Here is a 19,216-nt window from a genome sequence, read left to right as displayed (position 1 = left end):
GGGTGCACACTCCGAATTTTCCATAGTTCTTTGAGGTTGGTGTGGGAGTGGCTTACCTTAATTTTTATCTTCTGCATCTAGGGATGATCAGATCATTCAAATGAGTCTCTACTTACTTTTGCTTCATCTCTGAGGCAGGTCCACGTTGAGCACCAAATTTTGGGGGGAAGATGGCCAGGGTACACAGGCCAGACAGCTCATGACACATAGACATGGAACTCCATTCCTTGGGGCTCAAGGTGAGGCTGAAAAAAATCTTAGGATGCCCTATGTGAGTGAGTTGCCCCATTGGTGTCTATTCAAAGGAATTTTTACTTTTACAGCCTTGATCCTAAAATGGATATGGTCTTGCCAGTTCCTGAGATGAACCTATTGTTTCAGGGTAAAGTACTTGGTAGTGGCTGTATTCTCTTTTAACTATCACAAGTTACTTCTTAAGTTCCTTAGCCCCAGTTTTACTCTCACTTTTCAGGTCCAAGTTTTCCAAATATTTCTGTTCTGTTTCCTGCTCATGATTATCATAGTAAACCTCATGAAAAGCTACCAGGAATACTCATGCCACTCCCCTAAAGACTATGCTGCCTTGAAAGTTCCTTGATCAGATTAATAAGTTCATTGCCTTTAAATATAGTCTCACAGAAAGTCTCAGGACACAGAAAAATGTGGACAACTTCTAGCTAGAACATAACATGCATGACCTCTAGTCTAATTTCCAATAGAGTCTTCCTTTTCCTGTAAAACTTCTTGACTCCAGCTTTCATTCCCCAGTCCTATTGGCATTCTCATCTTTTGATCTCCCATCAGAATTGTCTGGTAAGGTCCACCTACAACATTCTAATGCTTTTCCAGCTTGCCTCAAAAAGCTTCTGAACCACATGTGCAGTTAGTCACAGCCACAACCTTACACTATGGCATGAATTCTGTCTTAGTCAGCTTTTCTGCTACTGTGACCAAAAGATGTGACAAGCACTATTAGGGGAGAAAAAATTTATTTGAGGGCTTATGCTTTCATAGGTTGCAGTCCATCAAACTCCATTCCTTGGGGTGCAAGGTGAGTCTGAACATCATGGCCAAACTATAGGGCAGAGAAAGGCAGCTTAGGACATCATACCAGAAAGCAGAGGAAGAGAGACACCTCTCACCATGGACAAAATGTATACCCCAAAGGAACATCCCAAATAACCCACCTCTTCCAGTCACACCCTACCTGCCTACAATACCAACCAGTTAATCTGTATCAAGAGATTAATTCATTGCTAGGTAAAGACTCTCATCACCCAATCAATTCACCTCTAAACTTTCTTGCATTGTCTAACACATGAGCTTTTGAGGACACCTCACTTCTAAACCAGACCAATTCTTTAAATGTCTATTTCATGCAATTAATCCCTATGCTAGTTGACAAAATATCTCATTGAGTACTTTTGTACTGTAGGTTCCAGGGTTTAGAAATTGGTTGAGATCTGAATTTGTGTACCTCTAAATATGACTCTTGATTTATCTGTTGTATTTTTTTAAAATTCCACACTTATTTTTTATATTAGCCATGTTGATTTTGATGTGTTTTAGAGAAGATCTATTATGATCCTATTTGGTTTTCTGTAAGCTTTTTTTTTATTTCCATATCATTCCTAAGATTTGGAATTTTTTCTGATATTTTATTGGAAAGATTGCTCATCCCTCTTTTTTTCATAAGAGATTTTTATTTGTTCTTTTTAGATATATTTGACAGTTAAGTATATTTTTCATATGAACCTATTCAACATATATATGTTGAATATAATTTATTCTAATTATGTCCCTCCCTCTTTTAGTTTGCATTTTGAAATCCTCATCTACACCAGTGCTTCTTAAATTTGGTCTTTTGATGTTATCCCAGATTCCTTGAATATTCTGGTCATGGTCTCTTAGCATGTTTTTTCTAATGATGAACTTTATATAGTTTGTCTTTGATGCCTAAAAAAAATCTATCTTCAAAGTGATCTAATCTATTGGTGATGCTTTCATTAAATATTTATTTTAGTTTAGACTTTCATTGCCGGAATTTCTGTTTGGTTTCTCTTCAGGATTTCTGTCTCTTTATTGAAGTGATCTTTCTCTTCCTATGTTTTATCTCTAATTTCACTCTTTATATCATTTAGCTTGTTGAACATTTTAACTATGAACCTTCTAAATTCTTTCTCTGACATTTCCTCCACTGAGATATCAATTTAATCATTTGTGAAGTGTTATGGGCAGTTTGGTAATTTATTCGCTTACTTTTCCATATTGCTTGTATGTCTACACATCTGTTAGGATGACTATTGCTTCTTCTTTTAAGCAATGGACTATTTTCTACACTTCTTTCTCTTAGGATCCTTGGAATGGGAGAATATCTAAGTACTGATATTTTAACTCAATATATGGGTTTTCCTGATTGTACTCAGCACCACTTTGAAAGAATCCACAAAACCCTATTTACTACAATCCTTTCAGAGCTAATCCACATGCTAGTAAATCCTATGAATATCAAAAAACTCATTGATATTGTTCTCAACCATTCCTCTAACCCAGATGTAATCTTGTAGTAAAGTTCTGGAATGGTTAAAAAATGTTGTTAGTATATATAGAAAAATTGTTTTAACATTTTATGGGGATTGAAAAGATGAAGAGAGAAAGATTAGGCAAAGGAGAGAGAAAAATATAATAAAATAATAGATTAATACACACCAAGGTAAAAAGATAAAAAGATGAATAGGGTATTTGGGGCAATAGTAGATAGTGTAAGACGGAGAATAGGGATAAGAGGAGCAATTATAAACCAGATCTAATAAAACAAAGATAGAATGATTCCAATTAATGCTTTAAAATATTAGAAGGAATACATTTGAATGGGTTGAAGGTATAGTGTTAGTTTTTAGAGTAACCACTATTAATCAAGATAAAGAATGATATATGTGATTAAAGTTAACATTACAGTTATTTATAGTAAACCATGCCATGATAATATTTAGTTGAATCTTGGTTTGGATTTCTTTAGGATTTGGGACATTTAGAAGATTTCCATCATTATTTGGCTTTGGATCACACCAGAAGTGGTGAAGCACAGGAGCCCTTACTCTGCTTGCTAAGGACTTTCCCCCAGCTCTTTCTGGTTTGTCAGCTTAGCGTCCTGTGGCTGACTGCTCAAAGGACATGGTATTGTGTGTTGGTTATTTGTATTGTGTGCCGGGGACCAGGATTTAGAGCTCTGGATTATTGCTGTAATTGCTGTGGATAGTGGTGTACCTGTTCCCCTATAGAATCCTTTGCAGTGTGGTGTAGAGCCTGGTTGATGTCTACAAGCACAGATCCTGTGATTGTGGGTTCTCTGAGGGTGATCTATGGTGCAGAAGTATTATCCCTGGCTGATACAGCTCACTGAGTAAGGTGACTTAGCAGACTCACCTGGGTTCTATCTTCCAGTGCCCCATGTTTTAAATGGGGGTGAGTGCTTTTTCCCTCTGCTGACTGACTGAGGCGGTACCCCAGCCAGTGTCCAAACAGTGCCTCGACACTCTTCATTTGTGGTCATAGGTCAGGGCAGATACTGTCACTATCCACTGCCTTGGACCCAGGCAGCTTTCCTTGACAGATTTTCCACTGGTTCTGATCACAGTCAAGGCACCTACCCTTTAAGCTTCCTGGGAATCAGTCAGTCTTTAGTCCTGGCCTTCTACTGGCTGCTGTCACAAACCACAGGCAGTCTCACTATGCTGCCAGATGTCTAGAAGCTTAACACCAGGATGGGTCGCATGCAAACTGTGACCAAAATCAGGGATATATTCCCCCTAGGCTTCTTAGGATTCAGAAAGTTTCCCATTGTGTCTTTGCCTAGTGTCAGTGGTCAGCTGGAGCATCAGTCCTGAAGGTTTGCCTTACCTTTGCTCAGGGTTGAAACTGCCTTCCTGCTTGGATTTGAGCTGTTGGTTCTTGCCTTCAGGACATGTGGGAGACCACTTCTATTCTGCCCGGGCTCTTGCAGATGCTGCACAGAGTTCGGAGAGTGAGTGTTCCTTTCCACTGAGCTCCTATGAGGCTGTGCAGAGTGATCCTTCTCCACCAGGGCTCTTTTGGAGACCACACAGAACACTCCTTTACTGCTTGGGCTCCTGGAGGCACTGTTCAGAGCACTCCTTTGCTCAGGCGTTCGCATGGAGGCTACATGGAGTGCTGAACTCCCACTTTGCTATGTGAGTGTGCTCCACCCTATTCCCCTTGTTTGTGGTGATGGGGAGGCAGGGTGACTTTGCCTAGTGGTGATCCCTCTATAAATTCTTCAGATTTTGCTGTAGGGGCATTTCCTAGAGTTTAGTTTGCTGAATCTTTAGGTGTGAAGACACTGATTTAAAGTGTATTTGGGGGGCTGGGATTGTGGCTCAGCGGTAGAGCGCTCACCTAGCACAGGTGGGACCCGGATTCAATCCTCAGCACCCCATAAAAATAAAATGCATTGTGTTGTGTCCATCTACACCAAAAAAAAAAAAAAAAAAAATATATATATATATATATATATATATATATATATATATATATATTTTTTTTTTTAAGTGTATTTGGACAGTTGTGTGCTCCTCAAAATAACTATGGAGCTCAGCAGTACTTTCTTTCAGTTTAAAACAGTTTGGTTTTAAACTGCTTTGATCTGACTCAAGGAAAACCCATTGTTCCTGTACATTTTAATAAAATTGTTTTTTCTCTCCAACTGTTTTCTTCCTGATTTTTATAAAATGCAATATCTCACTCCACTGATGCAGTTCATTTGCATACAGAACAACAGGACCCAGGGCCTGGGCTGGTGGGTGGCCAGCAGGTCAGCTGCAGGTTCTGGCTGTGTCAGACATGATCGGGGATATGTTATATAGGTGCATTTACCAGTGAACTTGTCCATGGTCCTCTCGTTCACCATGTGTGGCAGGGCCTCATGGCCCACAAAGCAGATGAAGGTCTCATCTGAGTTCCAGTCTTCCTCAGTCACCATCAGGATGCTGTGGGCATGGTAGAGGCCAGGATCCTGGGGTTCAAGCATCTAGGCACTTGTCATGTATTTGTCTGAGGACAAGAGCTGCCCCCACCGGAACCACTGTACAAAGACATACAGAGGAGAAAAAGCCCTTCACCAGGCAGGTGATTGTGGCTACCTCCTGTAGGATCAGCTGTTACTGGACTTCTGATAGCAGATACATAGCTGGTGGGTGCTTACCACCTCCCTGGACCTGGAGATGGCCTGCTTCAGCAGTGAGGGTAGATCAGTGTAAGTTGCCATGCATGTATAAATTGTTCCCTAGACTCCTGTTCTTCCACACAGACCCTGGCCTCTCCCAGAGCACTGAAGGTGGTGTTAAGGTGGCTATCAGAGATGTTGGTGTGGGTTTTAAGAAGTTCTCCATTCTGGCAGGCCCAGGAAATGCTCAGACTTTCATAGATGTCCAGGTCTGTGACCAGGCAGGACATTTTGGCTGACTTGGTGAGGAAGATACTAGTGAAAGATGGGGAGATGGTGAAGACCTAGGTGTCTGTGTGGATGGACCTGTGGTGCCACACATGGAAGACATGTTCTTGAAGATAAGCCCTCGGTGATCCACATAGCAGCTGAACATGTTCTAGCTAAACCAGTTGCTCTCAGCAATGATCAGTATGCTGGTGATCTTAAAGGTTAGGGGTTGGGACCCATTGACCTCTGCAGTCTTTGTTGAAGCTGGACTTCAAGGGCTTTCTCTCCCTTAGCCAAGACACTGGAATCTGCTTGGGGCTGAAGTCTGTGGCCTAGCAAATGAGCCTGGACTTGCATGTGCCAGGGCCAGAGAAGGCATTTCAAGGTGGAATGAACACACTCACAAAGGAGGGCTATTCCACAGATCCTGGAGCTCTGGTAGGCCCTGTGAGTTTTTGTTGTTGCCACTGTCCTGGACGCTGCATACCAGGTACTCATCAATGCCCTGAAAAACATCCTTGGAGGGCAGTAGGATCTTCTAGGTGGAACCAACACCTTAGGGAATGTCCTGACACCTTAACAGATCTCCAAGTTGTTCTTGTAGCCTCAGGAGAAGGTGGCAGCATTGGGTAGGAAGTCCTGTGCCAGGCAGCCAGATCCCCAGGCTCTCTTCAAACAAGGACCTCTCACAGGAGACCAGGGGAAGTGATTTGGGGGTAGATGGGCTCATTCTCCCAGCTTAGTACAGGTCACAAAAATCACCACAGCTCATTCCAACTCAGAGCAGATCAGGCTAGTTCACCCTTCTCAGCTCATCCTTGAATAGCCCAGCTCAGCCCAGAACAGCCCAACTCAGGTTAGTCCAATTTAATTCACTCTATCTCAGTGAAGAATCAGCCCAGTCCACCCCACCTGATCTCAGCTCATCTAAGTGTAGGTCAGCTTGTTTTAGCACAGCTCAGCTGAACCCACCTTAATTCATCATCTCATCCCATCTTAGCCTAGTTTAGCTCAACCCTGACAAGCCCAGCCAGCTCTTCTAGGCTCAGCCCAACTCAGCTCAGCTTACCCCACCCCACCCATCTCTCCAAATATTAATGAGGTGAGTTGATGTGATTTTCTGCTCCCTCTTTCACCCCTCCCATCTTCTGGTCTAAGTTCAGGGTTGAGGAACTCTGTGCTTCTTTTTTTAATATTTATTTTTAGTGTAGGTGGAAACAATACCTTTATTTTTATGTGGTGCTGAGGATTGAACCCAGTGCCTCATGCATACTAGGCAAGCGCTCTACCTCTGAGCCACAACCCTAGCTCCTCTGTTCTTATTTTCTACTCTGGTAACTGATCTTCTAGTCTCTCCAAGTCTCAGACTTTGTAATATTGAATCTTAGGTATTGAATTTGTCATAAACCTCACAGGTTTGCTGTTTATTTACTGTCTTCCTTCTTTAGTGGGGAGAGAGATTAGAAATCGTTGTCTAGTACTCTTCTGCCATTTTAGCTTCTCCAATGTTTTTAATTAGCATACCTTTTTGTTCACTGTTCATGTTATAAAGTTCTACAAGATTTGTAAAAACATCATCATGTATCTACTGTTATAATTAAAAAAGAACCTTTTCACTGCCATGAAGAATTTCCTTAAATATATCTATTCAAACTTCCTACCTCTGAAACCCCTGATAGCCACTAAAATCTTTACTAGCTCTACACTGTTGCCTTTTCTAGTAAGTCAGATAAATAAAATTACATATTATGTTGCTTGTTTAAATTGTTTTTTTTTCACTTATCAAAATGGTTTTTATATTATAACTGTTTTATGTTTCCTTAGATTTGCTTTTCCCTAATGGCAAATGGTATTAAGCATATTTTCCTGAGCTTTTAGGACATACCTAGGTCTTACTAGGGAAATGCCTATTCTTGTAATTAGCTATTTTTAATTGGGATATTTTCTTTCTTTTATTTTACATTTTAAGATCTTTTAAAATATAATTTTAGATATCAGGCCCTTATCAGCTAGAACTCACAACGACTTCCCCCCATTCTTTTAAGTGTCTTTTACTTTTTGGACCCAAATGTAATTTGTAATGTGGTGTGTACTCCTAAACTCTATAACTTAGGATTCATTTAGTTTGGAGACAACAATATGAACTGGGCATCTACTTTGAAAGAACCTTTTCATTAACATTTCATGTGCATGTAAATGAATTTCTTATTATAACTGCATTAGCATCCCTTGATTATATATGATCTAATACTTAGACTATTAATTATCCAGCCTATCCCTTGAGTTATCTAAGGTAAGGTAACACTACTCTGGAACCAAAATACACAAATGCTCAGAAAACATAAGGAAATACTCAGAAGATCCTACATTTACTAGCCATAAAGATTTCTTTTACCTTTGATGGTGTACTTTCAATCACAAAAATATTTCAGTTCTGATGGAGTTCAGTGTCAGTTTTTTCTTCTGTCACATGCATTTCAGGATCATATCTTAAAAAGCATTGTTTAACCTAATGTCATGAAAATGTACTTTTTCTCTCTCCTATTGTAATAATTTAGCTCTTACATTTGAGTATATGAATGATTTTTAGTCAATTATACATGGTGTGAGGAAAAGTTCATTGTGCATGTTGTATACACATGCAACAGTAACTTTTGTGGAAAAAAATTTTCATATTGAATTGAGTCAGGAAACTTATAAAATCAGTTACCTATAAATGTATAGATTCATTATTGGACATTCAGTACTATAGCATTGATCTAAATGTCTGTCCTTATATTACTACCACAAATTTTAATTACTTATCACTTTGTAGTATGTTTTGAAATTGGGAATTATGAATCTAGTATGTCAACTTTGCTCTTATTTTTCAAGAGTGTTTTGGCTGTTCTGAACCTCTTTGCATTTCCATATTTTAGAATCAGTTTGCCAATGTAGGGCAAAAAATGTTAGGTGGTATGTTGATAGACATTAAATTGAATCAATAGTTCTACTTTGGGCAGTATTGCCATTTTTTTGTTGTTATACTTTCTAGATATACATGATGGTAGAATGTATTTTTAAAATTTTTTGTTTCATTGGTTCTTCATAGTTAAAAATGACAATAGAATCTATTTTCATGAAATTAGACAAGCATAGGATATATCTTATTGTAATTAGGACCTGATTTTTTTGGGTGGGCATGATTGTGGGGATCACTTAGGTAATTTTATATGTGTACATAGGAAAATTTTGTTGGATTTATTCTACTGTCTTTCCTATTATTCCACCTCCCTTCTTTTAGTTCCCCTTTTTTCTAATCCAATGAACTTCTCCCCACAGCACCCCACCCCCATGTCTTGTGGTTTAGCATCCAGATATTAGCAAAAATATTCAACCTTCAGTATATTGGGATTGGCTTATTTCAATAAGCATGATATTCTTCACATCCATCCATTTAGTGGCAAATGTCATAAGTTCATTCTTCTTTGTAATTGAGTAATATTCCATTATGTATATATAGCACAATTTCTGTCCTTTTATCTGTTGATGGGGATTTAGGTTGGTTCCATAGCTTAGCTATTATGAATTGTGCTGCTATAAATATTGAGGATGTCGCATTCTGATTTTAATTCCTTTGGATATATGCCTAGGAGTTGGGTTACTGGGTTAAATGGTGGTGGTTTCATTCCTACTTTTTTGAGGAATCTCCATACTACTTTCCAGAGTGGTTGGACCAATTTGTAGTTCCTCCAGCAACATGTGAGGGTTCCCTTTTCCTCACATCCTTGCCAATATTTGTTGTTACTTGTATTCTTTCTGTGTGGGGGGGGACGTGGGCTGGGGATTGAACAGGGCCTTGTGCATGTGAGGCAAGCACTCTACCAACTGAGCTATATCCCCAGCTCCCTCTTACTTGTATTCTTGATAATTGCCATTCCAACTGGAGTGAGATGGAATCCCAGTGTGGTTTTAATTTGCATTTCTCTAACTGCTAGATGGGTTGAACATTTTTTCATATATTTATTGATTGATCATATTTTTTCTGTGAAGTGCCTATTCAGTTTCTTTGCCCATTTATTGATTGGGTTATGTTTTTTGGTGTTAAGTTTTTTGAGTTCTTTATATATTCTGAATATTAATGCTCTATCTTAGGTACAGGTAGCAGAGGTATTCTCCCATCTGTAGTCTCTCACTTCACATTCTTGATTGTTTCCTTTTCCCTGAAGAAACTTTTTGGTTTGATTCCATTCCATTTGTTATTCTTGTTTTTACTTCTTTTACTTTAGGAGTCTTATTAAGGAAGTTGAATCCTAGGCTGACATGATGTACATTTTGGGCTACTTTTTCTTCTAGTAGGTGCGAGATCTAGTTTTTAGTGTCTAGATTGATAAATTGGCTGAGATCTGGACTGGTTTACCTCTGAATGTAACCAGGCATTTTTTTCTTGCTGCTTTCAAAATTCTTTTCTTATTCTCTAGCACACTGTATCAAACTTGTGTCCCTACATCAGCTCTTCCTGACCTTTGGCAGTTTTGATCTACAACTTCTTGTCTACAGCATCTTCAAATTATAACTCTTATGATTTTTTTAGTCTGTATCCATACCTAGTCTAACATCAGATTTGGACTTGTGAAGCCACTATAATCACATAAGCCAATTTCTTAAAATAAATGTCTTTCTATAAATACAAAAAATTTAATTCTTATTGTGTATGTTAGACAATTTCATAACAATGTGTCATGGTGCTGGTCTGTTGTAATTTTTTATATTTGGAGTCCAGTATACTTTCTAGATTTGATTTTCCATTTCATTCTTAAGATTTTGGAAATTTTCTGATATTATTTCATTGAAAAGATTGTGCATTCCTTTGGTATATATTCATCTATCCTGATGAATTTTAAGTTTGGTCTTTTAATATTATCCCAAATTTCTTGAAAGTTCTGCTCATGGTCGCTTAATCTCTTCTCTGGGGGTCAACTTTATTTTCAAGATTATATACTTTGGCTTCGGGGCCTCAAAATTTATCTTTCAAGTGGTCTAGTCTGTTGGTGGTGCTTTCCAATAAATTTTTAATTTGGTTTACTATTCCTTCATTTTGAGGATTTCCAAGCGATTCTTCTTCAGGACCTTTATCTCCTTTTTGAAGTGATCTTTCACTTCTTGTATTTTTTTCTCTGATTTTATTTCTTACATTATCTTTTACCTCATAGATAGGTAACCATGAATTTTCTAAATTCGCCTCTGATATTTTCTCCATGATGGTATTATTGATATGTTATTGAGATGTTCTGTGTCATTGGGGATGGTTTTTTCCTTTGCCTTTTCATATTGTGTGTGTGTCTACCCATCTATCTGGATGGATATGAAGCTGTAGAGTTTCTACCTTACAACTTTATAGTCCTTCTATGTTACTAGTACATTACAGTATGAGGAAAGAGAAAAGAGGATAGAAAATCATTTGCCATTTCAAAGGGCAAATAGAGCAGATGCAGTGGTAATTTAGAATGTGTTGTTATGAGGAGGGGTAAGAAAAAATGGAAGTAAGAATATAAAGGAATAGAGAATGCAGTTTGTCTGCCAGCAATAGTAAAAAGAGAGAGGGAGACAAGGGAAATAGAATAGTGGCAAAGACTATACAAAATATGCTAATCAAAACCCTTAATCCTCAAAAAAACAGAACATGGAAAAATAACAAAAACCTTCCAAACAGGGTAAAAATGAGGACAGAGAAACTAAAATGTATATGCATAGGTGATCTTGAATCAATCAGTACACATTCAAATAAAACAACAACCAAAAAGAGAAAACAAAAAACAACAGAAAAAAAAAAACATGAAAATCTTGGTAAACAAGAAATTAAGGAGTCATTTCTACTATGGTGGGCAAAATAGTCAGAAAATATATGTGTTCACTGTCTGTGCTTGCCGCGTCCGGCTAACGGAGCCGAGTCCAGCGAGGGACGGTAGGGTTAAAAAATACACAGGACACCAAGGTTCTTCATCCAGGAGGGAGCATGTGCGCGCTTTATTGCCAGATTTGTTCCCCTTATATATCTTTTTAACAGCTGCGGGAAATTACTCAAAAGTGAGGAGGGAAGAGTAATAACTGCGTCCTTGGGTTACCGTCAGGTCACCGTCCCCTATCAGGAGGCTCGGACAGGTCAAGATGTTCCCGAGAGACACATATGCTCCAGGCAGATAAACAGGGAACCGCAAGCCCGCGTCATGGCCTTGTAAGCTGGCCACATTGACATGCATAACAAAGAACTGGGGGTTGAGTCCCCAGGGGCCAGGGCGGGCCTGCTATCAGCATATGCTCAACTGATTTTCTTTTGTTCTTTCTTCTTGAGGTATGAATTGAGCAAAGGAGTGTGGACCATTGGCTGTCAAATCCTTCCTTTTTATTGTGTGATTCAGTGGGTTGAAGGTGGGGGTTTAAGACTTTCCAACTTCCCTTCTTGAGAGATTGGTGTGGGGTAGGATGGGAAGAGCTCTCCATTCAACTCCCCAGGTGTGTTTCCCACTGTGTTCTATGAGAAGAGTTCCTGTGGGTGAAGTTCCAGGTCACAGAGACTTAGGTTTAGTGAGGTTCCAGGTGCTTTATTGTGTGACAAATTGCTGACAGATTTGTAGTAGATACTGATCTGTGACAGGCTGGACAGGCCAGTGAGCAAAGCAGTGAGCTGGGTGGGCCAGGCTATGGGCCAGGTAGCAATGCCACTGTCTGGGGCAGATGTGCCTGGCAGCAAAGTGGCAGGCTGGGCAGGCTCAGCTGCATCCCGATGGCAAATCAGCTGGCTGGGCCAGGAGTTAGAGCAGCTTTTCAGGTGGGCCTAGCCAACCTAAGCCAGGTGGTCCATGGCTGGGCAGGCCAGATGGCAAAGCAGTTGGCTGGTTAGGTGGGCCTGGCTGTAAAGTTGTTGACCAGGCAGGCTGGGCTACAGGTAGCTGGTACAATGTCATGTTATGTCAGATAGGCCTCACTGTCCTGGGCCGGTCAGATCAGGGCTGGGTGACAGGCCTTATAGGCTGGCTGTGAAGCTGTGGGCAAAGCCAGGCAGCCTGGCAACAAAATTGTGATCTGGCAGGTTGGGCTATAGGCCAGTAGTGAAGAGCGGGCCTAGTAAGCTGAGCAGTGGGCCAGGCGGTGAGCTGGGGGTTGGGCAACTGGAGGCCCCAGGGCCAGGTTCCTAGGCATGTCCTAGACTGGTGCCAGACCCAGTAGGTGCCAGATTGGGTGGGTACTAGGGGTGGGTGAGTGCCAGGGACCTGGGGGACAGATTTTAAAAAATTGAATTTATCAATTGGTGCTAGATTCAGTGGGTGCTGGTGGGTGCTAGATTCGGTGGGTGATGGGGATTGGGGACTGCTAGGGACTCAGCAGGTACCTGGGACCCTGTGGATGCCAGACCCTATGAAAGTGCTGGAGACCATGAGGGTGCCAGAGACACAGTGGGTATTTGAACCAAGTAGGTGAAAGACCAATGCTGAACTTGGTGGGCACTAGGGACCTGGTGTGTGCTGGACTGAAAGGGCACTAGGGATTGAGCAGATGGAGTACCCAGAACCTGGGGACCCAATGAGTGCTGTTCTGGCAATGGGTCAGGCATCAGAACCAGTCACACATGAAAGTTGAGGGCCAGAGTGTCCTCACACCCACCCTTTCAACTATCTGACTTGCTATAGCTGACTTTGTTAGGCCATGTGAGCTGTAGGAATCACAGGGTTTAGGAGAGCCAGATTCTTCCTAGCCTTTCCATCTGTGCTCCCGTGGGCAAAATTCTCAGTTTCTCATTTTCCACAGGATTGCTAGCCTCAGATAGGTTTCACAGACCTAGTGTTGAACTCATAGATCTGAGTTTCCAGTTCCCATTGGCACTGCCATACTGTAGCCCTGAGATGGTTCCTGGATTGGCTCTCTGTAGACAATTGATAAATTCAATTTTTTTAAATCTGTTTAATGAGTCAAACCATCTGATTCGTCTAGGGCAAATTGCCCTTCCAGTCTCAGGATTTTTCACTCTAAACCTTGGGGAGAAGCAATATTTCTGCTGCTTGAGATCTGGGTAGCCAAGCTAGGAGAAATTATGTCTCCAATCCACATCTTGCCCCTACTATTAGAGCGTATTTTGACAAAATATACATACATGGCATATAACTTATTCTGATTAGGATCCCATTCTTGTGGTTGTATATGATATGGAGTTTCACTGCTTGTTTATTCATATATGAACATAGGAAATTTATGTCTAATTCATCCCATGATCTTTCCTATTCCTATCCCCCGTCTCTTCCCTTCCTTCTTTCCCCTTTGTCTAATCCATTCTTTGACCCCTTGTTGTGTGTTAACATCCGCATATCAGAACATTCAGCCTTTGGTTTTAGGGGATTGGCTTAATATTTAGACTAGGGAAGGTAATTGAATCTTATCAATAATTAGAGGTGCAGGAAGAGGATCTTTCGTTAGCTAAACATTCAGATTAGACCTCAGCCTTGACCTTGATCTACCTCTGAGAAATTGAGTGATGTGTGATTTTGAATCATTCAATTATGTGGAAATCTGTGCATCTATAGTAAATAATAAACCTGACGGTAAACATAATGTAGCATTCCAGACGGGATTCTAGGACTGAAAGAAATGATACTGGAAAATCTGTTAAATATGAATTTAATAAAATAAATAAAATTTTTTATTTTATTATTTATTATATTTATAGTCAAATTTCATAGTTTTTCTACCACTGTCAATATAATAGTTTTTTGTTAGTTATATCCACTTCATTGTTAGCACGGTTCTGTTAAGCCATGTCCTTAGTAATATTCAACTGCAAAGATATGTCCATATCTTTTTGAGGATATTGAATCTAATAATAATAAAGGATCCATCTATTTCCCATTACACTTCTAGCAGTTTCTGCCTCATATAATTGGAAACTCTGTTCTTTTTTTTTGTTCTTTTTAGATATACATGAGAGTAGAGTATACTTTGGCATTTTATACATACATGGAGTAAAACTTATTCTAATTAGGATCTCATTCTTATGGTTGAATATGATGTGGAGTTACACTGTTCATGTATTCATATATGAACATAGGAAAGTTATGTCTAATTCATTCTACTGTCTTTCCTATTCCAATTCCCTTTCACTTCTATTCATTTCCCTTTGTCTAATTCAATGAACTTCTGTTCTTCCCTTCACACCCTCCTTATTGTGAATTAATATCTGCATATCAGAAAGAACATTTGGTCTTTGGTATTTGGGGATTGGCTTATTTAACTTAGAATGACAGTCTCCAGTTCCATGTATTTAATGGAAAATGGCATAATTTTATTTTTCTTTGTAGCTGAGTAATATTTCATTATGTATGTATGATACCATATTTTCTTTATCAATTTATATGTTTAAAGCACCTAGATTGATTCCATAGCTTAGTTATTGTGAATTGAGCTGCTACAAACATTGATGCAGCTGCATCACTGTAGTATACTGATTTTAAGTCCTTTGGGTATAAACCAAAGTGTGGGATAGCTGGGTCAAATGTGGTTCCACTCCAAGTTTTCTGAGGAATTGCTATACTTCTTTCTAGAGTGGATGTACCAATTTTAAGTCCCACCAGCAATGTATGAGTATAACATTTTTCCCACATCCTTGCCAACATTTTTGTTACTTGTATTCTTGATAATTGCTATTCTGAATAGAGTGAGATAGAATCTCAGTATGGTTTTAATTTGCATTTGTCTAATTATAAGAGATGTTGAACATTTCTTCATTTATTTGTTGACCATTAGTATTTCTTCTGTGAAGTGTCTATTCAGTTCCTTTGCTCATTCATTGACTGGGTTATTTGTTTTTGGTGTTAAGTTTTTTGAGTTCTTTGTATATCCTTGAGATTAGTGCACTATCTGAGGTGTGGATGGCAAAGATGAAATTCCATTATTTTTTAAAAATATTTTTACTATTGTTGATGGTCCTTTATTTTATTTATTTATATGTGGTGCTGAGAATCAAACCCAGTGTTTTACATGTGCTTGGCAAGCACTCTACCACTGAGCCACAACCCCAGGCCCAAAACTCTGTTATTAATCACATAATTTAAAAAAAAATGTTATATCTTCTTATTACTTATTTACTGTTGTACCATTAATTTCCACATAATTTAAATGGTTCAGAATTACACCCATATCACTTAGTTCCTCAGGGTCAATAGCCCACTGGAGATAAATGTCAAAGCTGAGGTCTCATCTGAATGTTAAGCTGCATAAAGTTCCTCTTCTAGCATATCAAATTATTGATAGGCTTCTTAGAGTATTGACCTCTTTGTCTTCATGTGAAACCTTTCTATATCCCTCATCACTATGCTTTTGCCAGCTTTGTGTGAAATTATTACAGTTACTATTATATTTAGATTATTCACATTCAAAATAATTATTTATGCAGTTGAATTAATGTTTAAGATATTGTTACTGTTTTCTGCATGTGTGTGTATGTTGGGTGTGTGTTTATATGTGTGTATGTTTGTGTTTGTAGTGATTGAAGTCAGGGCCTTGTGCATGCTAAGATGTATGCCTAGCCCTAATTTTGCTTTTATTCTATTCTTTTTCCCAATTTTTTTCTTCCAACTCTTTTCTGACTTTTGGAGTTTTAATTGAGCATTGTATTTTATTCCATTTTCGCTCCTTCCTTAGTAAATTAGTTACGTTTTTTTTTTCTGTTTAGTAGTGTTTGCCCTAGAAAGTAAAATTTTATTTTTTTAATTATTAGTGTAATTGTTGAAAATAATAATAGTGATAGTGTATAAAAAATTGTGGTGAATGACAATAATATAAAAGAATAAAGAGAGGAATTAGAATCATCTTGTTAATGTTTCATATTTACACTACATGTGAAGATATATAGACTTATTTGACAGCAGATTTACATTAGTAGTACTAGAATGTCAGGACTGATTATCAGATCAAGGTAATTTCTTTTTAAATTTTTTTTGTCTTGGGGCTGGGGATATGGCTCAGTTGTTAGATTGCTTGCCTCACATGCACAAGGCCCTGGGTTCAATCCCAAGAACCACACACACATGCAAAAATTTGTCTTGTTGTGGAACCAGAATAAAATGATGTCACAGAATACATTGAGAAATTCTCTCTCCCCCAGTGTTGTTGTGGCTCTTTCTGTCAAGTAAAGAGTTTTAGATGGAGTGATATTTATTCTTTAAAGATTTGGAATACTTCACCAGAACAGTTACCTCAACCTAGACAGGGAATCAAATCCTTACAACAGGCAATGATTCTTCCCTAGCCAAACCATCATTTGAGACCTCAGTAATAATTATTTCATACCTCTGCATTCTTGAGCTTAGGAAATTGAATATTGTGCATAATTTTAATCCACTGAATGGTGTGTTAATTAGGAATGCAGCAGTAAATAATTGATATACCTGGCAGTCAGCATAATATGGTACCCTATAATGGCTCATGAAAGAAAAAAATAAAAGTAATGTTAGTGGAAAATATGGTAAAACTGGGAGTTCAGTTTATAGTCTTTATAATGTCATTTTCTCAGTTTTCACAAATTAAACCATGATTATATCAGATGTTTTCATTAGAGAAAATGAAAGGAACATGACTTTCTCTGTACCATTAAATCATCTTACTATAAATCTAAAATTTATTCAAAATAAATTTTTATTTTTAAATGTACTATTTTGATTATAAAAAATACAGAAAATCTTGAGTTAAAGTGATAATAAGAATGCCTAGCCCTATTTTTGCTTTTATTCTATTCTTTTTCCCAATTTTTTTCTTCCAACTCTTTTGAAAGGAAACATCAAATTCCTGATCTGTCCACCACCCTAAACCAGGTGTGTCTGCCTCAAAAAGACTATCAATCTCCAGGGATTTTAGCACATCAAATTATTGATAGGCTTCTTAGAGTATTTTTTCCTTTCTCTTTTTTCTTTTTTCCTCATTGTAATCCCCATTAGCCAGTCATCAATTGGAATATAGGAAACCACTTCTTTAAACAGAGATGCCTATGTCTCACAAAGAAAAGGAAGTTGTGTATTCAGGTATCATCTGGCAGTACATTTATAGGATCCCTGAAGACTTCCTGGAAAATGTGACTTTTTGGTGTTAGAAATCAAAATAGTGAAACATCCGACAGGATACATAAATTATATTTGTACATTCAGAAGAGAGTTTCCTTGGTATTGACTGTTCCTTGAGTTATTAAAAAGCTATAGTTTCAGGCCTGTGAGAAAACGCTTTGATAATTAAGTACTTCTTATACTACAGACTCAACCATGAACTCTATATGACCTCAAGAGAACAACATAGAGGATGAACCACTTAATTTGGCTCATGCTTTCAGAAGTTCAGTTCATTATCTGCTGACTTCATACCTCTGGGTCCAAGGCGAGGCACAACATCCCAGTGGAAGTGTTACTGGTAGAAATCAGGATCACATCCATGTTTTACTGAGTCTAAGAATGAACACTGTGAATGCTGAGATAAGCAAGAAAGCAGAAATTTGTTATGAGGTTAAGGTACAAAAGTATAAGAAAGCTCCCAATGGAGAATCTGGGAGGGAGAAATTACCACCAGGGTCTCTTGGTATCCCTTTTCATTTAAAGGCACATAAAGGGAAGTCAACTGACCCTCTCTTGCAACCTGTCCTTGAGATTTTAATTGTTGCATGCAGGGACTCAGGCTGATTTGCATAGTAGTCTCTCTCTTTTTTTTTTTTTTTTTTTTTTTTTGAGAATAGATGTTTTTGTCCTTTTTGAGAAACATGTTTTTTGACATGTTGAAGCATATCTCAAATAGCAAGTCCTCACCATTCTTTCCTATTCTTACTGCCTATTCCCCCTACCTCAGAAGGGTGTGGCAGATGAAAGCAGCTTAATGAATAGCAACAAGAAAACAGAAAGAGGGAGCTCCACTCATAAGGAACAAAATATAAACCCCCAAGTCATTCCTGCAGTGACCTATTTTCTCCAGTCAGACCCTACCTGCCTATAGTTGTCACCAAATTGCTCCTTATCAATAGGTTAATCCGCTGATTAGGTTACAACTCTTATAATCTAATTACTTCAAGTCTGAATATTTTCCCATATTTCGCACTTGAGTTTTGTGGGATAACTCCTATCTAACCTGTAAAATCCCTCCATGGCTCATGTGCTACAAATGGTTCCCAATTTAACAGTATAAACATTGTAGAACTTTAAGAATTGGAGCTAGTGGAAGATGGTTAAATAATGGGGCCACCATTTACAAAATGGCTTAGTGTGGCTTTTGCAAGACAAGAATAGTTCCCATTAGAGTGAGTTGTTATAAAATAATGAGCCTTACCTTTCCCCATGCTCTTGCTTCCTCATTATGACATGTGCCTTTTCTTAATGTGGCCATTTCCTTTTCCATGTCTCTGACATGAAACACAGCCAGGGTGGACATTGCCAGATATCTGCACCATGTCATTGATATTTTCCAGCTCTAAGTCATTAACATTTTACATTATCCAGCCTTGAATATTTTGTTATAGCAACACAAAACAGATTGTGCCATGGACCATAAGAATGGTAATTATACCTACCTGTTTGTGTGTTGTGTAGCTTGTATCATTTAATAGCATATAAAATATGTAGTGTAATACCAAGTTTACTTTAACCACTATGACAACTTTGCTAAGATTTTGCCAGATACCTCATTTGCCCTATTTATGAAATATATCACAATAATAAATAAAACATAAAAACCAGTGCCGCAAATATTTTGTATTTCTTAGGATTT

At 38.4% G+C, this 19,216-nt stretch overlaps 1 pseudogene; it reads right to left on the bottom strand.

Annotated features, from left to right (window-relative positions):
• Positions 1-4,832: 4,832 nt before the first annotated feature.
• On the bottom strand, positions 4,833-18,880 carry LOC139704628 (Ig mu chain C region secreted form-like; annotated as a pseudogene).
• Between the last annotated feature and the right edge of the window lie 336 nt (positions 18,881-19,216).

The sequence above is a fragment of the Marmota flaviventris genome, chromosome 2 (assembly GCF_047511675.1).
Source record: "Marmota flaviventris isolate mMarFla1 chromosome 2, mMarFla1.hap1, whole genome shotgun sequence".
Lineage (NCBI taxonomy): Eukaryota > Metazoa > Chordata > Mammalia > Rodentia > Sciuridae > Marmota > Marmota flaviventris.
The sequence above is the reverse complement of the archived record's forward strand: the minus strand, read 5'-3'. Positions and strand labels throughout refer to the sequence as shown.